At 37.1% G+C, this 23,706-nt stretch overlaps 1 protein-coding gene across 18 annotated transcripts in view; it reads left to right on the forward strand.

Moving 5' to 3' along the window:
• PKIB (cAMP-dependent protein kinase inhibitor beta) overlaps positions 1-23,706 on the forward strand; it is a 256,176-nt gene that overhangs the window by 197,090 nt on the left and 35,380 nt on the right. For 12 of the 18 annotated variants that reach the window (XM_063813403.1, XM_063813407.1, XM_016956243.4 and 9 more), the window contains one exon: positions 5,549-5,615. The exons of 1 other annotated variant lie outside the window; for it this stretch is intronic. The gene's annotated coding sequence lies outside the window, so the exon portion shown is untranslated. Of the gene's footprint in view, positions 1-586; positions 726-3,961; positions 4,177-5,548; positions 5,616-23,706 lie in introns of those variants that run through there. 5 more of the 18 variants (XM_016956247.4, XM_016956248.4, XM_016956253.4 and 2 more) reach the window with 5 other exon arrangements.

The raw sequence follows: 23,706 nt of genomic DNA on the forward strand, positions 1-23,706 counted from the left end.
ATTCAGCTTTTGGCATTCTCTGATCTTAGTCTTAGATTCTATTAATTTTCACATTTTCATCTGTGTATACTATACAAAATTGCTGACATTTCTATTTTCAAATTTTTCCTTTTGTCTGAGTTCCAGACCCATACTTTCAGCTCCCGCCTTGGCTATTTTCCACCATCTGAACTCCACCCATCTCCCTCTCACCTGTTATTTTGTTGGTGGTTCCACTATTGTCCTAGTTCCCTGGGCATAAAACCATGGAATTGTTTGAGTTCATCATTCTCCCTCATTCGGTGTAGCCTATCACCACATTCCATGGATTTTTCCATTTTGTAAATTCTTTTTATGTCCATATATATTAGTTTCTGACATCAGTTTGGCAGTTATTGCAAAATCCAAAAATGACAGTGGATGAAACACAATGTAAGTTTAGTTCTATCTTATGTGCAATCCAGGCAGGTGCTATAGGGCTGGTATAGTGGCTTAACCAGTTAAGGGATGCAGGCCCCTTCTATCTAGTTGCTTTGTCATCTCCAAGGTATTGTGTTTGTCCACCTCATAAAGCATGACTCGCAACAGCAGATGCAGTCCAGTTTTCAGAAAGGGCAAAAGAGGAATGAGAGACCACATTCCCTTCTCTTTCAGTATGTAACCTGGAAGTGGAGTATATCACTTCTGCACCTAGCCATAGTTAATGAAGAAATCCAGTTGCATGACCTAGCAGCATGGAAGGCTTGGTAATACTATCTGTGGCTGTGTACCCAGCTAAACTTTCTATTTCTATGGAAAGGGGGAGAAGAGCAAATAGCAGCCAGCCAGCAGTATTCCCTACACTCGTCTTCCTCCAGTTTTATAGTCCGCACCCTTTGGTGGGTCCTTATTGCCCATTGCCAAGGCTATTTCTAAAACTTTTGCTGGATTTGCTATTTGCTCACAACCAATCCACCCATCACCCATTCTTTCTTATAAGGAATCACATGTTTTGTTGTTGTTGTTGTTAAACCTCATCAGACTTTTGCTCAGTGGCCCACAGCATGAAGTCTCTGTTTCAATATTCTTTATAATCTGGTCCTAGTATACCTGTTGCTAGCCATCTTTCAACTTTTATTATTTCATTAATTTATTCATTTAGTATATGTATGTTGAGTACTTACTATATGTCAGGCAGAGTCATTCATTCTCCTAAGCTAGTTCATTTGAGTTGGTGGACAGAAAACATCCTCATGAATGCACATCATTTTCAATGTCACCATGATTCATCTCTGTGATGATTGTGTTCACCATTGTAATGCTTGAGAGGTTAAATGCATCCTCTTAAGAGTAGACTTTTAAAACTAGGTCTTACAGTTGAAGTGGTTAACTTGCTTCACATAGTCAGATGATGTTCACTGGATACATTTTAACTTTCAGGTTTTTATGTATTTTAGAACTATGCCTTGCTTTTAAAAACAAAACAAAAATTTAAAAGAATACTTATTGAAGGGGCCAGGCGCAGTGGCTCACGCCTGTAATCCCAGCACTTTGGGAGGCCAAGGTGGGCGGATCACGAGGTCAGGAGATCGAGACCATTCTGGCCAACATGGTGAAACCCTGTCTCTACTAAAAATACAAAAATTAGCTGGGTGTGGTGGTAGGCACCTGTAATCCCAGCTACTCGGGAGGCTGAGGCAGGAGAATGGCTTGAACCCCGGAGGCGGAGGTTGCAGTGAGCCAAAATTGCGCCACTGCACTCCAGCCTGGTGACAGAGAAAGACTCTGTCTCAAAAAAACAAACAAAAAAAATACTTATTGAAGTAGCTATAACTAGATTTAGTAGCTCATTGACATTGTAAAATAGTTCAAATGAAAGCATAGGTTAGGTCTTATCTCATGTGTTACAGTTGTCTAGTTGCTTATTTGTTCCCAAGCAGCCTCACCTGATCCCCAGTCTTACAGACTGAAGTGTAAAAGCCTTTACCGGAACATGCCTTTGACTGGACTTTGTCCTCCAAACTACATTTCCTTCTCCTTCTACAGTCCTTGGTGTTTTGAGGCAGAAATTTGCATAATGTAACTAACCTGACATGATTTTTATGTTTACAATTCATTTTTCAGAGAAGTCACTGAACCAGGTGAGATACATGAGGCTGACTTATACAAGTTCAGGGTTAAATCTGTATTTAAAACTTTGATATTTTGTTCATCATAGATCTTTGCTTAAATTTCTATTTTTACAGTGTATGGCATTTACATGTTATTTGTCTTGATTTCTGAGCTTTTGGGCACCCCCTGAAATTTTGTGCTTCAGACCTGATAGATTCTTCTCCTTTATGCATGTTATTTGCATGTTAACATGGCTGGCTGCTTGAGTAATTAAAACTCAAGTTAGAAAATATATATTTGGAAGAAAAAATAAGTATTTATTGGTTTACCAAACCCTAGTACCAAAAATTACCTTAATTCCTGTTAGTTAATGGTTTAAGTGTTTATATTTACAACTGAGGTCAGCTTGGGACATGCAGAGAAATCAGTTCCTGCAAGCAAGTACTGATTGTCCATCAAAAAGGAGGATGGACAAGCACCAAGATTAATATTTTTAGCTACGTTATTATATCTTTCTTGAAAAGGCTGCTCTTGTTCCATCTCCAGCCTGGTAGCCTCATCTCTAAAGTGGCAGTGTAGACATGTAGTTTTCCCTGAGAAGGAGGAGAAGAGTAGGGAAGTGAGTGAGTAGAGCATCAGACCTTGAAGCCCGAGGTACCCAGAGCAGTTCTTCTTGCATCGATCTTTAATGTAGGCCTTCTGCTAAGGGGTTCATTTAAAAAGAAAATATTCCTCATCAAAAAACAATAGTTTGAAAATGATTGAACTAAATGACATTCAAGATCTCTGCTAATTCTGAATGTGCATGTGTTTCTACTGTGATAAATTTCTGCTAATTCACCCATACTTTGATCTGCTCCCTTTGTAAAGGGTATCAATACACCTTGATGAGTCCACTGGCTTTTTGGCTGTTGGTATGTCTTAGCTTCCATGTATATCACCAAGTTTTCTCTTGATTTAGTTGTAGTTTCAGGAGAGAGAATGGAGAAAGAATCAGACCTCGTGTGGTAGAAACATCATGCAAATTCTGCATCGTACACTGAGGATCATGAAAAACATATTAGAACATCTAATTATATCTATTTATATTTTATTTTTAATGTCTGTTAATGTATTTAACATATATAATAATATAGCAAATAAGTTATATTAGACTATTAAGATAGTAATACTTATAATTTATAGTATAAATATTCATATATAGGAGATATGTACACACAAAAATTATTTTTGTATTTGTTAGGGGCGTGCTACTGTTCTTGAAATCTTCCCAAGAATTACCACACTTTCATTAGTAAAATATTTGATAAGTGATATTTTAAAGGATGAGTAGAGACTCTCACAGTCTCAACCTTTAGTATTTTTGTGTTAAGCATATCTTCATTAAATCTGAATTTTTATGTACATTAGTAATAAAAAATATGGATGAAATGTTTTCAAAGTCCACCACATAGGTATATTTGTATGTAAAATAAACTGGAAAGAAGTGGAGAGGGAAAAACATAACTATTTCACTCATTTTTTTTAAATTTTGGTTGTGTTGCAATAGACAGGGATAGGTGGATTTCTGTAAAAAAAATTAATCATGGAAAGGTTATAAAATTACAGGGATACTTTAAACATGCATTTTTAAAATGCAAATAGCAATGTTTACTTTTATCTAACAGACTTTAAACTAGATTCTCATTTATAGTTTCTACTAGATCTTTGCCAAGAGCTGCGTCCAAATGGTTGAAAATATTAAGACTACAAAATTTTGTTTTCTTAATCATGTCTTTTAGGGGTGTATATTTACATTACGTTATATAAGTTTTGAAGTTTACAAATTTTTATCTTTTTGCTACTTACTGTATCATCATTTCTTCATTTATTTCTCACTTCCTCTTCTCAGTTCCTTTTATTTGGTCTGGACATATAGGACTCACTGAAGGAAAAAGTCCCAGACAAAGAGTGAGAGGAAGAGCAAAGATCATTTGAGAAACTGAGTATGGGAACAAGGTTAAAATGATGTCTGCTTTTAATTTTAAAATTCTTCCAAGGTGGTAAAATACGCATTCAGGCAGCTCCAAGTCTGAAAAACACCTAATGCACCTTGATATTCAACAGGTATTTATTGCACTCCTCCTACCATCTGTGAAACACTGTGCTGGGAACAAGACAAATGAGTCACAGTCCATGCCCTCAAAAGGCTTAAAAAAATATGTTTGCAGCAGGAAGGCAGACACTAAACCGAAATGTGTAATGCCTGTGATAAGCACAAAGACAGATATATACCAGAGTGCTTTAGAGCACATAGGAAGGAACCTGCCTAGACTAAGGAAGGCATAGAAGGCTCTGGAAAGGGTTGCCCAAGTTGACCCAGAAGAGATGAAGAAGATATACTAGCAAGGGGATGGGGAAGAGATGGAGGGCAAAGAAACTCAGCCACAGGTGTGACAGAAATAAAGCACAGGATTCTACTGGTGGAGTGTGACTGCGGAATTTTAGGATTGGTGCAGGTTGGGCATGGGTGAAAAGGAAGGAAAAGTGGAGTGGGGCTAGTTCTTGGAGGGCACCATGTACCACGTGAAGGGATTTGGGCTTGATATTGTAGGTGATAGGCAGACTAATAAGGTTTAATTGTAGAATGATCATGACTATATTTACTTTGAAATAATTCTACCTGACACCTGTGTAAAGAATGGATTTGCAGGAAGCAAGAATGCATACAAGAAAATCATTAGGACGTTGTTGCCACAGTCCAGGAAGAGTGAATGGTAGGTTGAACTAAGGCAGTGAGAGTGTGGTGAAGGGAATTTGCAAAGTGCCTTATTGCTATGAGTGGCTAATGTGCATACCGATGGTTCATACTCCCATTATTTTTCACCCTTCTTATGCCAGATGCTAAGTCCTGAAATATAAGGCCCATTCTGTGAATAGGAATAATATATAGGTAGTTTACTTTGATTTCCAAGAGCAAGATGGTTCGATTCCTTTGACATGATCCTAATGTGGGTACTGGGAATATTGGTACAATGCCTTAGAATACTTATGGAGGGTGCAGAAGATTCTCTAAAATTATATTCTCAAAGTCTGGTGTGTTTCTACAAACTTCCAAAGGTGGTATCATGCCAAATATTGTCCTACAATCATTTTTATGTGGCTACAAATATTTCCTGTAATGATCAGTTGTTTTTACACGAAGATTTCTCAACCTGGCAATGATCCTTAACAGCATCAATGCAGCAATCATCCACTGGATTTTGTAGCTGATAATCTTGGGAACTAATAACTGTTATTTGAAATAAGATCCTTTTGACTTTTAATAGAAAATTTTATGTTTGAATTAGAGGTTCGGCTTTTCCCAAGAAAGTCAGGCAAGTCGTGATGTTTACCAGTTTTAACTAAATATTTTAAAAAGCCAAAAGTAATTAAAATTTGATTAACTGAATTGCCACCTTTTCTGGTTCTTCACAGTTTTTTTTTTTTTAATTTGCAGGAAAGAAAGTTTATCAGAATTTTTTTAACCTGTCTCAGAAATAACAGCATATTTTAATCAGAGATTTGTAAGTATCCTTTTCTTCTTTATTTAGGAAATTATATATTGATTTTGTGAAAGAAATGGTTCCTACCATAAAACACTTGACAGGAAATGGATATTTAGTCTGAAGTGGCATGCAAAATTTGAATGAGAGTAATACATATGCAAAAATCTACCACTCCTCAAACAACAAAATAAATAAACCAAAGCCTCAATTAGAAAACCTTCACCAAGTCTGTCTATAGCTCACAAATATTTGGTTTATTCTTTGGACATTTCTCTTTGATGATGTCTTTTTCATTATCATTTTTCCTTTTGTGAAGATACATGTGTGTCTACATATTTTAGAGAGTTTGTCACATCAATGAGAAGGAAGAGAAAAAGGTCCACAGGAAAGGAAAGAAATAGTATTATGTTAAAAGTTAATATGGCTTTTCTATGACCACTTTTGGTGAATTTTTTTTAAAAATCAAAACTAGGTCTCATAATACTAAGGTCCATGCAGTTTCATCATAGTTCTGAAAGGCCTATTATTGTCCTATACCCAAAACTGATCAACTCACGAATGAGGAATCTAGGAGACTTTTTCTATTTTAATTTACCAGAGTTCAAGACAAGCACACATTTTCACAAACGAATATTTTATTAGATAAATTTAGAAGAAACTCTAAGTGAAAAAAAATTATGTTTTATTCCCTGAAAAAAAATCATGTCTAATGAAGTTTTATTATAGCACTAAAGCAAATAATCAGCATATTGAATTTAAGAACACAGAGTTGATGGTGTAAAGCAGCAGTCCCTGACCATTTTTGGCACCAGGGACTGGTTTCATAGAAGACAATTTTTCCACAGACTTGGGGTTGGAGGGGATAGGGACGGTTTTGGGATGATTCAATCACATTACATTTATTGCACACTTTATTTATATTATTATTACATTGTAATATATAATGAAATAATTATACAATTCATCACAATGTAGAATCAATGGGAGCGCTGAGCTTGTTTTCCTGCAACTAGATGGTCCTATCTGGGGTGATGGGAAACAGTGACAGATCATCAGGCATTAGATTCTCATAAGGAGCATACAACCTAGATCCCTCACATACACAGTTCACAGTAGGGCTCATGCGCCTATGAGAATCTAATGCTGCCACTGATCTGACAGGAGGCAGAGCTCAAGTGGTAATGTGAGCGATGTGGAGTGGCTGTAAATACAGATGAAGCTTTGCTTGCTCACCTGTTGCTCACCTCCCGCTGTGTGGCCCAGTTCCTAACAGGCCATGGATTGGTACCCAGCCCATGGCCCAAGTGTAAAGAAGATCAGTAAAGCAAAGTCATGCAACTAAAGTCTGGAGCTGAGTGGGCTCTTCGATAGCTGTGTGAGACCTTGGACAGCATAATTCTGGGGTTCTCAACTATAAATATTTGTGTTTGAGGGTTGACTAAAATGATGACTACCCTAGATCATTTTATGATTCCAGGATATCACTGAAACATTGCTGCTTAGTAGTTAACAGTCACTTTATCTTGGTTAACTATTATTATTATATGACATTAACATTTGTGTAGTAGCTAATAAAACTGACCAACAGGAACTGAGATATATTTCTATCTTGCTTCATCAGATAAGACCTCAGCAATTGTTTAATGAAAAGGTGCATTAAATGTTTAATTACACATTTTGCAGCAATATAGGCTGTTTCATAGCTTTGTGGCATTAGTTTTCAGTTTCATTGCATACATTTATTAATCTTGTGATTCCGGGTAAGTTGCCTGAACTTCCTAACACTTCAGTTTGTAAATATTAACAATGACATTAAGCTATACTGTACCCGTGATTTCCTGTCTTTACTACATTGTTTTATAGATCTTGAAGTTTTGTCCTTGTAAAGATTTCATTTGTAAGCATATATATGCTATGTTATGGATGATATTGGTATTTGTAAAGTCACTGGAAGAATTGCTATAATGCAGATTCTTGGCCACACTTCCAACTATTAACAAGTATCTTAGGTAACTCTTATGAAAGTAATTCATAAGCTAATCTTTGAGAAATACAAATTTTCCTTTAAAAATGATCCCCAAATCAAAATCGAAGGGGAGCTTTGTAAAAAATACACATTTCTAGGGCTCTATCTTGGAGCTCTTGATTTAGCAGCAGGGCTGAAGCAAGGCCTTGGAACTTGTTGTTTTTTGTTTTGTTTTGTTTTAAACTGCCTCATTGATTGTAATACTTTGAAAATTCCTGCTTTACAGCCTCACTGCATCGCTAACTTTTGGTTGAAGAAAGTTTTGGCTGTGCTGCTTACCATATATGGATGAGGGGTTGTAGTCAGGCTTGTGTGCTTCTGCTAGTACAGATCAAGTAAAGAATGAAAATGATGAGTTTGGATTGTCTGCAGTGCATACATTGAGATTGACTGTCTTCTCACCCTTGGCTATGTAGCTGCTTTAAGTAAATCCATATGTCAAGCCCATAAATTTCAGATTTCCTGAACCAGAAAAGACTGTTGGAGATCATCTAGTTCAAACCCCTTATTTTGCAGAGGAGGGAATTAAACTCAGAGATTTGCCCCAAGGCCCCCGGAGAAGACCAGGACTAACACTTGGATTCTTGCCCCAAGCTTAGTTTCATTTCTGTCACAATTGAATGACTCTAATTCTGCCATTTTAGGAACCTATGCTACTTGTGAAACCAGCTTTCTTTTCTTCCTTCCTTCCTTCCTTCCTTCCTTTCTTTCTTTCTTTCCTCTTTCTTTTTTTGTTTGAAATGGAGTCTCGCTCTGTCGCCCAGGCTGGAGTGCAGTGGCGAGATCTCGGCTCACTGCAAGCTCTGCCTCTTGGGTTCATGCCATTCTCCTGCCTCAGCCTCCCTAGTAGCTGGGACTACAGGCACCCACCACCATGCCCAGCTAATTTTTTGTAGAGACGGGGTTTCACCGTGTTAGCCAGGGTGGTCTCGATCTACTGACCTCATAATCTGCCCACCTCGGCCTCCCAAAGTGCTGGGATTACAGGCATGAGCAAAACCAGCTTTTCTAGTGCTGACTTCAGGCTTCCAGAGCAGGCATAGAAAGTGCTCTTAACTGTCCAGCTCTATGAAAGTGAGAGCATCTTCCTTCCCAATTCCAGTTCTCTGTCCTGAATGAAAAGAGGCAGGAGGGCCACTGAGGGATTGCTCATACTCACCTGGACAGGACTTCTGTTCCTATAGTTGCACCATTTTCTCTATTGCCTTCTTGGTCTTTATGTTAGCCAGAGCCAGGCCTTTTCTTAAATTCTGTATCTCCAGAAGGCAGAGCCATCATCTTAGTTTGTTTCTTTTTTTTAATACTTGCATCTTTCTGTTTTGTTTTGTTTTGTTTTGTTGTGGCACATCTTTACTTGCCCTAATTTGGACATTTTTCAGCTCTGGAGTGCAATTAAGTTCAACAAATACTCAGTGCTTCTCTGTCCGAAGAGCAGTCCTGGGTACCAGAGATGTAAAATGAATCCAGTATAGTCCTAGTTTCAAAAGCATTCACAACATCATGAGAAATGAGATAAGTATGAAAATTGTTGCAGGAATGTTTGCAAGTGCCACAGGAGCACAGAAGCCATGACTTCCACTTACTAGGAGAGTCAAAGAAGTCTTTGGAGAGGAGGTGACATTGGTCTGTTTTAGGTGCAAAACCATAACCCACAATATAAATGTACAACATTTTGAAACCACATGAAAATAGTGTATCTAAGTCTTAATAAAGAGAGCAAATGCAATGCAGATAAATAAGGCTGGTGTCAGCATGATGGAGGAAGAGGGACACTGCAACACGTGGCGGGAGGCCTGTGTCTTCTCACACCACTGCCTCCAACTTGTGTGACTCTCAGCGATCCAGTCAGACTTCTGTGGCTACAGGCAATCCTACATACTTGGGATACCATCAAGTGAAAAAAAAGTACATCCCAAACAAGGTGTTATGTGTGCCAAAACTTCAGTTTTGAGTAGTTGTTGCCCAAGTGAAGAGAAGCCTTGGAGGAAGAGCACTTCAGCCAGGAGGAAGCACAAATGTGCAGTGACCTGTGTTTGGAGGTGAAAGGGAGTATGTCTGAGAGTTATAAGTCCTGAATGGAGGGTAGTTTATTTCAACTGCTGGACTGGAGGGGAGCAGAGGAGCAGCAAGAGAGAAGCCTGGGAAGTAAGCAGAGTGTATTTTGTGAAGTGTGTTAAAGGTCATGTTAAGAAATTGGGTGAGCTTTTCCTGATGTAAGGGGATGGCTGAAGAGCTGAGATGGTAAGATTTGCTGGGCTGTTGTCAAGAATGGATGAGAGGGCAAAAACCGAGGCAGGAAACTCAGTGAAGAGGACTATCTAAGCTAGAGAGGCTGGTGATCTTGTGTAGTGAAAGTGGATGAGAAAAGCAGTCCATCCACAGATTTAAAACCTATTTAGAGACTAGAGTTTATATGACTTGATCATGGAGGGTGAGGGAAAAGGATGCCTCCTGGGTTTCTGGGGTGGATGTACAGTGGTGTTCACTTGCAGGAAAATCCAGGAGGAGGAACAGGTTTCAAAAGGAAGGTGATATTTCTAAGCCACGGTGATGAGATCAGCTGATTTGTCCTGGGGCTCTTCAATATTAACTGGCCTTCCACATGCTGAGAGAATCACATACATTGTCACACATCATCATCTCAGTTGTGAGAGGTATTCTTTTGTGAACTCCAAAGAGGTGGAAGCTGAGGCTTCGAGAGCTTAAGTGCCTTGTATAAGGTCCCTTAGATAATAGGTAGAGGAGCCAAAAGTTCAGAACAGATTCTAAACCAAACCACATGTACCTTCTATTATAGCATTCTGCTTTCTTTTTTCCTTTGACACATATAATTCTGTAAAAATAGGTCAATTGTAGAACACAAATAACTTGGGACTTTATGGATTGTTAAATAGAACACATAAACTCTACTTTCTATAGAAGGTTTGCTGAAAAATCAATTCACAAAGGCTGATTAATTGGAGAAAAGGCATACAAATCTATTTAACATGAATACATAGGAGCCTTCAGAATGAAGACCCCAAAATACAGGGGCTATTTTCCATTTTTACACTTAGGTTCAAAAAAGTATGGATTGCCATATAGAAATATGATTAGACAAAATTGATATTATCTCATGCTAATAGTCTGACTGGGGAAACCCAGCAAGGTCTGTTGGTCTAGATTCTTCTGGGCTGCTCTAAGCATGCATTCTTTCCTTCTGGATTTGGGGGAGGACCCTCTCTGAAATGGAGGGGTTCTTCAGACCTATGGTTGAATGAGTTAGATAATTTCTTTATGGCCAGTTTTTAGACAGAAAGGGAGAGGGAAGATTAGAGTCATATTTTTAGGTTTCATGGCTGGCTTTGGAAAAAAAGGGATTCTGATTTCTGCGACCTGCCTTGGGGAAGAGGGATTCTAGTTTTTATGACAAGCCTCAGGGGAGAATGGGACTGCCAGACAGGAAGGCAGGCCAAGATCAAAGAAAAACTTTTGCTTCTGAGGCTGCTTCTGAAGTTTTCACTTTGAGGTGTTGCTTACTGAGCTCCAACATGTCTGAGTTACCACCATCCCTCAGTTGAAATACTGCAATTGCCTCCTAACTCATCTCTTGAACCAACTTTTCCTCTTTTCCAATCTATTCCGTTTGCTGTAGCCAAAACGAACTTTTTAAAATTCAGTTTTGATTGTCATACTATCACTTAAAATCCTTCAATGACCTCCTGTTACTATTAGGATAGAATAAATTCTTAATATGTCTAAATGTTGTGGCCCCTACTAACTGACCGACTTCATCTTGTGTCTATCTTTCCCTTCTTCCCTTTGCTGTGGCCACACTGACCTTCCTTCAGTTCCTAAAATGTGCTCGTCTCTCCTGCATGAAATACTCTTTTCCTACCTCAATACCAGTTAACTACATTTCTTCCTTTATATCTCAGTTTATACTATCAATGAGCCAGGTCCTGATACATTCACATAAAACCTTGTAATTTTTTTTTTATCTAAGACTTACCACATTTTGGAATTATATATGGATTTGTGTTAATAGTTTTTATAATGTTTTTTCTCATCCATTGGAGTTCTTTAAAACAATTATAAAACTGTTTGGGCAGGCATATAATTGGCACTCAACAGATATTTTTCAAATGAATTAATACATTCATAAGTGAATAAAAATGACTTTGGATTAGCTAATTTATATTTGATCATTTGGTAAATTACTTTTTAGAATTCAGAAAAAGGACATTTCTTTTACACCTATAAAATAAACTGAGTTTTGCTCATATACAATATTGTTTTATTATACTCCAATGATATAACATTTCCCCTGGTATTATATTGTAATTGCATTTCTCCTTCTGAAGTCAATTTTCTTTTGCTCAATAAATGAAGATGATTCAAACAGCAGAGGGGTAATTACCTAATTGACATTTTTTGGATTAACCAATTAAGAAAAAACAATTAAAACTTGGAAATGGCAACTATAAAGATCAATATGTCACCATTCAGTGTACCAAGGAAAGAGAAAAATACGTCATAATTTACTTTAAATGTCACAGCTTTATTGCGCTTGCTAATTAAATGATGCTTTTCCATCCCAGCCACATTGAAAATTATTTAGAATTTTAGGAGTGATATTTAATTGTTCCCTCAAGAATGATTTTCTACCATGTGACTGTGCACCATGTAACTAATGAGGCTTGGATATGGCTTAAGAAAGGATGCACTAATGTCTCAGCCTACAGCCCTCAAGTGGTGATGTGCTATCAGTGCTCAATATTCATTGCAGAACTCAGGACTGAACAACTGATTGAACTGTGGGATGGAGTCTAGCGTGAGAAATTTCTACATCCTATTTTCCAGATATACTGCTGAGGCCCTCTGGGATTGTCTACTGCATGTAGACAATCACAGTTATCTAGTCTTTCAATATCTATGAACCACCTCAGAGAAATAGATTAGATAAACACTAACTTTTTTTTTTTTTTAGCTCGAATAGTCTATAATTCTAAATGGAAGAAGTGGGGAGTTACAGATAGGTGGAGGAAGGCTTATGAGTTAGAGAGTAAAATTATACTTGTTACAAGACACAGTTTTGTCAGGCGACTGGCCAGTAGGGCCATGATTTATGATACAATTGAATGTTTGCCAACATGGGGTCCTGGTCTCCTAGGATTCTATAGAATTATTAGAGGAGTCCACAAAGCCATGTGTCTGTGTCTAAATAAATACTGTCACATTAATGCTACCATTATCTAAATGTACATAGATTATTTTATAAAAAATAATTTATTTAAAGTATTTAATTCACAAAAATGCTTTTTTGTTACATATATTCTGAATCAACGGATTATCTAAAAACTGTAGGTTTTTTCAACTTGAGGGGTTATTTTGGCATAAAACCTCAATAAACATAGTTGTAACTTTTATACCTCAGGATGTGCCATATTTTTTATTATTACCCATACAGAGTGTTTCTGACAACCCTCAGATTCTATTAATCTATCCTGGGTGCTGCCCATCACCTCTCGTCTGCTGCTCTGGTCTCTCTGCTCTCTTCCAAAGAGAGACTTCTGCTGTCTTCCAAAGCTTCTTGAGCCTGCTACAGTTCTCTCTGGTCCACATCCTCCTGGGATTGTTCTCAGCAATTTTACTTTACTGTCCAAAGCAAAGACATCACTAGGATGATTATGGTGCATAGTAAACTTTACCAAGCCTTGAGGATAACATGAGAGAATTATAATGCAGAAATGGGAAACCTGGAATTGGTTATTCAACATCATTACTAGAGTTCATTAGTTGGGCCCATTCACAAGGGTCCCCGGTTGATTGGCTCTTTCCTTACTTTGTAACCTGTTTCAGGTGTCTGCTCATCTCCCACAGGCAAGGTTGATTTAATTATGTGCTGCCTCCCTGGAATCGAGTCAATAATTCTCTCTGCACATAAATCAGTACACATTATGATTATTAAAATTTGGCAGTTATGGAATTCAGAGCCTGTATTGGGCTGTTCTTACATTGCTATAAATACCTGAGAATGGATAATTTATTAAAAAGATTTAATTGGCTCATGGTTCTACAGACTGTACAGGAAGCATGGTGCTGGCATCTACTTGGCTTCTAAAGAGGCCTCAGGAATCTTCCAATCATGGTAGAAGGCAAAGGGGGAACAGTCATGTCACATGGCAAAAGGAGGAGCAAGTAAGAGAGTTGGAGGGGTAGGTGCCACACTCCTAAATTACCAGATCTTGAGGGAATTCACTATTAGGAAGAGAGTACCAAGCCATAAGGAATTCACCCCCCATGATCCAAACACCTTCCACCAGGCCCTGCTTCTAGCATTGAGGATTACAATTCAGCAGAGATTTGGGTGGGGACAAATATCCAAATTACATCAGACCTCAATGAGTACAACTTTGAAATCACATCAATAAGGAACTTTTATCATTCCGAATATTATTGTTCCAAAGTGGAGTTCTCATTTAACCAAGTCTCCTCTACCCCAACAATCTACTCCCAAGCAAGATGGCTTTACCAATGTAGTAAATCAGTTTTTTCGTAAAGCCTTAAAAGAACACAGACTGACTTCTAAGCAAGACTCAAGGGCAAGAAATGTACATGTCATTCCCTAATAGAGCTTACAATCAGAAACTTTCCCCTAAACTAACAATAAGACTATGATATGATCCAGCCATCACACTTCTGGATATTTATTCCAAAGAATTTAAATCAGGATATTCAAGAGATATTAGCACTCCCATGTTCATTACAGCACTATTCACAGCAGTCAAAATGTGAAAACACTTAATTGTTCACCAATAGGTGATTGGAGAAAGAAAATGTGGTATATTTATACCTTCAAAAAGAAGACAATTCTATTAAGTATGACAACGTGGATAAACCTTGAGGTGAAATAAGCCAGTCACAGAAAGACAAATGCTGCATGAGCTCACTTACATGAAGCACTTTAAATAATCAGATTTGTAGAAGCCAAGAGTGGAATGATGGTGGTTGCCAGGAGATGGCAGAACAAGGAAATGGGGAGTTACTAATCAATAGGCATAAAGTTTCAGTAAACCAAAATGAGTAAGCTCTACAGATCTGCTGTACAACATTGTACCTTAGTCAACAATACAGTATTCTACACTTAAAAATTTGTTAAGCACCTAGATCTCATGTTAAGTGTTATTTTTATCACAATAAAATAAAAATTGGGAGGAAAAAAACACTTTCCCCTAAGCACAATAAAGACCTAGCCCTCAATCTACCTTTCTCTTTCACATCTACCTTTCTCTTTCACATCTCCCCCAAACAGAGGCTGGGCCTTTTACCTTTACAAATCACACCACCATGTCCACTAGTAATCTGATGTTAGAAACTGATGTTTATTCTTGAAAAAAATTATAGGAACCACCGTTATCTTATAAGTTTGCCCTAGAAGTCCAGTGACATGAGCTTTAGACTGGATTTTCAAATTAATCAGATGATTAGTCATACCAGCAATCTGGTCTCCTATATACATCTTTGAAAATAGACCTGCTTTTTTGTTTTTAGTTTTGTTTTGTTTATTAATGAGCTGATGATTAAAATTCCTTCTAGCTCCAAAATTCTCAGATATCTACAAATTACACATTGATTGTCACTTGTTTTGTTTTCCTCTTGACTGCCTTTAATAGCATTGATTAATTTGGCTTTGCATCAATTCTCTTAAGTTGTAAATAAGAAAAATAAACTGGATAAGGTATGCTTTGGTCAAGGTCAGATACACATGTGAGTCTCTTATGTAAAATGTACATTGCAATCTTAAAAATTAGTCTATTGAAACATTTCTATAAATTTTTTAAATTGAGAAAACACATTTATTAATTTTCTTCCAGCTGCTAAACTTCTCAGATTATTGAAAATGTGTTATGAAAAGTTAATCACTTGCCCCCAGTCATAGACAGTGATAGAATTAGGAACTGGATCCTATCACAATCTTTAATTTAAGAAATGAGATCATCATGAATTAAAGGGGGAGATTGTGCCAAAGTGTAGGTAATACCAAAAAGCTGCAGTTTTAAAAAGACTAAAAATTCTATTGGCATTTATAATTACTACAGTGTATATAAGCAATAGAGATAAGAATGACCCAATTTGTATTTCCCAGATAAATCTCAAGGCAAGTTTTAAAAAGGATTAAAAGAAAGAGAAGAATCTTAGGTTCAAATGAGTTTACATCATGCATAAACACAGCAGCAAAATGCCCATTCTATTTGGCCTCAGTAGGACAACTGCCTATGAAAAAAAGAAATACTCAAGGAAAATTTCTGCTGTAACTGGGCTAGCTTTTTAAAATTAATTAATTAATTAGTTTTTATTGGCTTTTTATTTTTAATTTTTGTGGGTACATAGTAGTTGTATATATTTATGGAGAACATGAGATATTTTGATACAGGCATGCATCAGGGTAAATGGGGCATCCATTACCTCAAACATTTATCCTTTGTGTTAAAAACAATCTGATTACACTCTTTTAGTTTAGAATATAAAATTAAATTATTATTGACTATAGTCATCCTGTTGTGCTATCAAATACTAGGTCTTATTCTTTCTATATTTTTTTGTACCCATTAACCATCCTTTACTACCATCCCACCACTAACCCATGATCCCCTTCCCAGCCTCTGGTAACCATCCATCTGCTCTCTGTCTCCGTGAATTCAATTGTTTTAATTTTAGCTCCCATAAATAACTGAGAACATGCAAAGTTTGTCTTTCTGTGCCTGGCTTATTTCAATTAACATAATGTCTTCCAGTTCCATCCATGTTGTTGCAAATGACAGTATCTCATTCTTTTTATGGCTGAATAGTACTCCATTGTGTATATGTATCACATTTTCTTTATCCATTCATCTTCTGATGAACACTTAAGTTGTTCCAAATCCTAGCTATTGTGAATAATGCTGCAGTCAACATGGAAGTGCAGACCTCTTTGATATATTGATTTCCTTTCTTTGAAGTATGTACATTGCAGTAGGATTGCTAGATCATATGGTAGCTCTGTTTTAATTTTTTGAGGAAACTTCAAAGTGTTCTCCTCAGTGATTGTACAAATTTACATTCCCACCAACAGTTCATGAGGGTTCCCTTTTCTCCTCATCCTCACCAGCATTTGTTATTGCCTCTCTTTTTAATAATAGCTATTTTAACTGGAGTAGGATGGTATCTCATTGGTTTCTATTTGCATTTCTCTGATAGACAAATGATATGGAGCACCATTTCTTATACCTGTTTGCCATTTGTATGTCTTCTTTTGAGAAATATTTTTTTCAAATCTTTTGCCCATTTTTATATATATATATTTTTTTATTTTTTGAGAAAGGATCTCACTCTTTCATCCAGGCCTGAGTGCAGTGGCATGATCATGGCTCGCTGCAGCCTTAACTTCCTAGGCTCAAGCAATCCCCCCACCTTGCCTCCCAAAGAGCTGGGGCAACAGGCAGGTGTCACCATGTCCAGATAACTTTTTTAATTTCTGTAAAGATGGAGTCCCAGTAGATTGTCTTTTGAACTCCTGTGCAGAAGTGATTCTCCTGCCTCAGCCTCCCAAAGTGCTGGGATTACAGGTGTGAGCCACCACATCCAGCCTTTTTTGCCCATTTTTAATCTAATTATTAATTTTTTCCTATAAAGTTGTTTGAGATCCTTATATATTTTAATTATTAATCTCTTGTCACATTGGTACTTTGTAAATATTTTATCCCTTTCCATGAGTTATCGCTTCACCTTGTTGATTGTTTCCTTTCCTGTGAAGAAGCTTTTTAACCTGATGTGATCCCACCTGTCCATTTTTGCTTTGGGTGCCTGTGCTTGTGAGTCATTACTCAAGAAATCTTTGCCCATTTCAGTATCCTGGAGAGTTTTCTCAATGTTTTCCTTTAGTAGTTTCATAGTTTGAAGTCTTAAATTTAAGTCTTTAATTCATTTTGGTTTGATTTTTGTGTATGGCAAGAGACAGGGGTCTAGTTTCACTCTTCTGCATATGGATATCCAGTTTTCCTAGTACCATTTATTGAAGAGACTATCTTTTCCTTAGTATATGTTCTTGGCACCTTTGTTGAAAATGAGTTTACTGTAGATGTATAGATTTGTTTCTGGGTACTTTATTCTGCTCCATTGGTCTGTATGTCTGTTTTTATGCTAGTAGCCTGCTGTTTTGCTTACTGTAGCTCTGTAGTATAATTTGAAGTCAGGTCATGTGATTCCTCTTGTTTTGCTATTTTTGCTCAGGATAGCTTTGGCTATTATTCTGGTCTTTTGTGGTTCCATATAAATTTTAGGATAGTTTTTTCTATTTCTGTGAAGAATGTCATTGATATTTTCATAGGGACTGTATTTAATCTGTAGATTGCTTTGGGTAATATGGACGTTTTAACATTATTGATTCTTCCAATCCATGAACATGGAATATCTTATCATTTTTTGTGTACTCTTTAATTTCTTGTGTCAGGGTTTTAGTTTTTATTGTAGAGATATTTCACTTCTTTGGTTAATTCCTAGATATTTTAATTTTAGCTATGGTAAATGAAATTACTTTTTTGATTTCTTTTTCAGATTATTAAATCTTGGCATAAAGAAATGCTACTGATTTTTGAGTGTTGATTTTGTATCCTGATATTCTACTGAGTTTATCAGTTCTAATACTTTTTGGTGGAGTCTTTAGATTTTTCTAAATATAAGATCATATCATCTGCACCCAAGAGTGATTTGACTTCTTTCTTTCCAATTTGGATGTCCTTTTTTTTAAAATTTAATGGCTCTAGCTAGGACTTCCAGTACTATGTTGAATAACAGTAGTGAAAGTTGATATCCTTATTATATTCCAGATCTTAGAGGAAAGGCTTTCAGTTTTCCCCCATTCAGTGTAATACTAGCTGTGGGTGTGTTACATATGGCTTTTCTTATGTTGAGGTATGTTTCTTTTGTATCTGTTTTTCGAGGGTTTTTATCATGAAAGGATGTTGAATTTTATCAAATGCTTTTTCAGCATCAATTGAAATGATCATATGTTTTTTTGTCTTTCATTCTGTTAATATAATGTATCACACTGATTGATTTGTGTATGTTGAACCATACTCTCATCCCAGGGATGAATCCCAGTTGGTCATGATGAATGAAACTTTTAGTGAAGAGTTGAATTGGTTTGTTAGTGTTTTGTTGAAGATTTTTGGATTGATATTCTTCAGGGATATTGGTGTGTATTTTTCTCTTTCGGATGTGTCTTTGTCTGGTTTTGGAATCAGGGTAATATTGGCATTATGGGATGAATTTGACAGTATTCTTTTCTTTTGTTTTTTTTTGGAATACTTTGAGTAGGACTGGTATTAGTTCTTCTTTAAATGTTTGGTAGAATTTAGCAGTGAAGCCATTGGGTCTCAGGCTTTACTTTACTGGGAGACTTTTTATTATGGCTTCAGTCTTGTTACTTGTTATTGGTCTGTTCAGGTTTTGTATTTCTTCATGGTTCAATCTTGATAGATTGTATGATAGATTGCATGTCTAGAAATTTATCCATTTCTTCTAGATTTTCCAATTTATTCCATGTAGTTACTTATAGTAGCCACTAATGAGCCTTTCTTTTTTTTTTTTTTTTTGAGACAGAGTTTCGCTCTTGTTGCCCAGGATGGAGTGCAATGGCGTGATCTCGGCTCACTGCAACCTCCGCCTCCCAGGTTCAAGCAATTCTCCTGCCTCAGCCTCCCCAGTAGCTGGGATTACAGGCCTGCACCACCACGCCTGGCTAATTTTGTATTTTTAGTAGAGAATTTTTTTTTTTTTTTGAGACAGAGTCTTGCTCTGTCACCCAGGCTGGAGTGCAGTGGCGCAATCTCGGCTCACTGCAAGCTCCGCCTCCCGGGTTCACGCCATTCTCCTGCCTCAGCCTCCTGAGTGGCTGGGACTACAGACGCCCGCCACCACGCCTGGCTAATTTTTTTTTATTTTTAGTAGAGACGGGGTTTCACCATGTTAGCCAGGATGGTCTTGATCTCCTGACCTCGTGACCCGCCCGCCTCGGCCTCCCAAAGTGCTGGGATTACAGGCGTGAGCCACCACACCTGGCCGATCCTTTCAATTTCTCTGGTATTGGTTGTAACGTCTGCTTTTTCATCTCTAATTCTATTTATTTGGGTCTTCTCTCTTTTTTTCTTAGTCTGGCTAAAGGTTTGTCAATTTTGGTTATTTTTCTAAAAACTGAATTTTCGTTTTATTGATCCTTTGTGTTATTTCTTCATTTCAATTCCATTTACTTCTGCTCTGATGTTTATTTCTTTTCTTCTACTAATTTTGGGTTCAGTTTTCTCTTGCTTTTCTAGTTCTTTAATATGCATCATTGAGTTGATCACTTGAAATTTTATTCTTTTTTGATGTAGGTGCTTATTGCTATTAACTTCCCTCTTAGTACTGTTTTTGTGAATTCCACAGGTTTTGGTATGTTGTGTTTCCATTATCATTTGTTTCAAGAAATTTTTCAATTTCCTTCTTAATTTCTCCATTGATCTACTGATCATTTAGGAGCATATTGTTTAATTTCCATGTGTTTGTATAGGTTCCAAAATTCCTCCTGATTTCTAGTTTTATTCCATGGTAGTCAGAGAAGATGCTTGATATTATTTCAATTTTTAAAATGTTTTAAGACTTGTTCTGTGGTCTAACATATGGTCTATTCTTGAGAATGTGCAGTATGTTGAGGAGAAGAATGTGTATTCTGCAGCTGTTGGATAAAATGTTCTGTAAATATTTATCAGGTTCACTTGGTCTATAATGCAGATTAAGTCCAATGTTTCTTTGTTGATTTTCTGTCTAGCAGATCTGTCCAATGCTGCAAGTGGGATGTTGAAGTCTCCAGCTATTATTATGTTGGGAGTCTATCTCTCTCTCCAGCTCTAATAATATTTGCTTTATATATCTAGACGCTCTAGTGTTGGATGCATATATATTTAAAATTGTTATATCCTCTTGCTTAATAGACCGCTTTATCATTATATGACCTTTGTTTCTTCCTATAGTTTTTGTCTTGAAGTACATTTTGTTTGATATAAGTATAGTTACTCCTGCTCTTTTTTGACTTCCATTAGCATGGAATATCTTTCTCCATCCTTTATTTTCTGTCTATGTGTGTCTTTATAGGCGAAGTGTGTTTCTTATAGGCAACAGATCATTGGGTCTTTCTTTTCTTTTTTTTTTTTTAATCCATTCAACCACTCTGTGTCTTTTTATTGGAGAATTTAGTCCATTTACATTCAATGTTACTATTGATAGGTAAGGACTACTCTTGCCATTTAGTTGTTTTCTAGTTGTTTTGTGGTCTTTTCTCCTTTCCCGTGTTCCTTTTAGTGAAGATGATTTTCTCTGGTGGCATAGTTTAATTTCTTACTTTTTATTTTTTTGTGTATTTGTTGTATGTTTTTTGATTTCAGGTTACCATGAGGATTGCAAATACTATCTCATAACCCATTATGTTAAACTGATGACAGCCTAACACTAATTGCATAAACAAACAAACAAGCAAAAAGAAATCTAATAAAAACTCTATACTTTAACTTCCTCTCCCTGCTTTTTAAGTTTTTGATGTTTCTATTTATATCTTACTATACTGTCTATGTCTTGAAAGTTTGTCTCAGTTATTATTTTTGATTGGTTCACCTTTTAGTCTTCCTACTTAATATAACAGTAATTTACACACCACAATTTCAGTGTTATAATATGCTGTATTTTTCTGCGTGCTTATTAGTAACAGTGAGTTTTGTACCTTCAGGTGATTTCTTCTTGCTTATTAACATTTCTTTTTCTTTCTGATTGAAGAACTCCCTTTAGTATTTCTTGTAAGACAGGTCTGGTGTTGATGAAATCCTTCAGCTTTTGTTTGTCTGGAAATGTCCTTATTTCTCCTTCATGCTTGAAGGACATTTTTTTTTTTTTTTTTTTTTTTTTTTTTGCCAAATATACTATTCTAGGGTAAAAGGTTTTTTTCCTTTAGCACTTTAAATATGGCATGCCACTATCTCCCAGCCCTAAATTTTCCACTGAAAACCCTGCTGCCAGACATATTGGTGCTCCATTATATGTTATTTGTTTCTTTTCTCTTACTGCTTTTAGGGTTCTTTCTTTATCCTTGACCTTTGGGAGTTTGATTATTAAATGCCTTAAGGTAGTCTTCTTTCAGTTAAATATTCTTGATATTCTATAACCTTCCTGTACTTAGATATTGATATTTTTGTCTAGGTTTGAGAAATTTTCTGTTATTATCGTTTTGAATAAACTTTCTACCCCTGTATCTTTCTCTACCTACTCTTTAAGGCCAATAACTCTTAGATTTGCCTTTTTGAGGGTATTTTCTAGATCTCGTATGAGTGCTTTATTCCTTTTTATTCTTTTTTCTTTTGTCTGCTCTGACTGTATTTTCAGGTAACCTGTCTTCAAGGTCACTAATTCTTTCTCTGCTTTATCAGTTCTGCTATTAAGAGACTCTGATGCCTTCTTCAATATGTCAATTTTATTTTTCACCTCCAGAATTTCTGCTTGATTCTTCTTAATTATTTCAATCTCTTTGTTACATTTAACCAATAGAATTCTGAATTGCTTCCCTGTGTTATCTTGATTTTTTTTTTAACTTTCCTCAAAACAGCTAATTTGAATTCTCTGTCTGAAAGGTCACATATCTCTTTTTCCCCAGGATTGGTCCCTGGTGGCTTATTTAGTTCATTTGGTGAGGCCATGTTTTCCTGAATGTTTTTGGTGCTTGTGGATGTTCATTGGTGTTTGGCCCTTGAAGAGTTAGGTATTTACTGTAGTCGTCTCAGTCTGGGCTTGTTTTTACTCATCCTTCTTGGGAAGCCTTTTCAGGTATTTGAAAGGATTTGGGTATTGTGATCTAAGGCATATCTGCATTACAGGGTACCCCAAGCCCAGTAACACTGTGGTTCTTGTAGGCTTGTAGAGGTACCACATTAGTGATGTTCAATAAGATCCAGAATACTCTGGATTACCAGGCAGAGACTCTTCCTCTCTTGCTTTACTTTCTCCCAAACAAACAGAGTCTCCCTGTCTGTGCTGAGCTGCCTGGAGCTGGAAGAAGGGTGACACAAGCACCCCTGTGACCACTAGTGCTGGGACTGCTCTGGGTCAGATCTGAAGCCAGCATTGCATTGGGTCTTGCCCAAGGCCCGCTGTAACCACCCCCTGTCTATAGCCTATGTTTGCTCAAGGCCCTAGGGCTCTACGATCAGCGAGTAGCAAAGCCGGTCAGACCTGTGTACTCCCTTCAGGGCAGTGAATTCCCTGGCACATTGAGTGAATTCAGAGATGTCAAATGGGAGCCAGGAACTGGAGTCAAAACCTCAGGAATCTATCTGTTGCTCTATTCTACTACAGCTAAGCTGGCACTCAGACCATGAGACAAAGTCCTTCCCACCTTTCCACAGCCAGAGGAATCTCTCTCTGTGGCCACCACCACAGCCCCATGGGGAGTACTTCCAGGCCATTGCTTATTTTCACTACTTGCCTAAAGCTCTTCAGTCAGCTTGTGGTGAATGCTTCCAGGCTTGGGACTCACCCTTCAGGGCAGTGAGCTCCCATCTGGCCCATGGCAGGTCCAGAAATGCCATCCAAGAGCCAAGGCCTAGAATTGGGGACCTCACAAGGCTGGTTGGTGCTCTACCCCACTGTGGTTGAGCTAGTACCTGATTTTTGGTTCTTATAAAGGTGTAGATAGTTGTTAAATTAAATTGTTGTTTCTGTCAGGGGGACAATAGGTAGAGGCTTCTATTCAGCCATCAAGATCTATCCCTTATCTGGGCTACCTTATTTTAGATTAAAAATACATCAAAGAAACATTGTGTTTCAGACTACATAAAGCCTTCTGATTTATAAGTTACTAGGAAACAAGTTTTGAATTTTAATCTTGGCAATTAGCAATACTTTAAATTATAAAGACTATTCAAGTTAAGAGAAGGTAGGCACCTCTGCTTTCTCTCCACGTTCCATAGAGGATTTGCTGAGGATAAAGGACTTGCATTTACATGCAAGTACATAAAAACAAGACAAGAACCAATGCATATCTGC

The sequence above is a fragment of the Pan troglodytes genome, chromosome 5 (assembly GCF_028858775.2).
Source record: "Pan troglodytes isolate AG18354 chromosome 5, NHGRI_mPanTro3-v2.0_pri, whole genome shotgun sequence".
NCBI classification, from domain to species: domain Eukaryota; kingdom Metazoa; phylum Chordata; class Mammalia; order Primates; family Hominidae; genus Pan; species Pan troglodytes.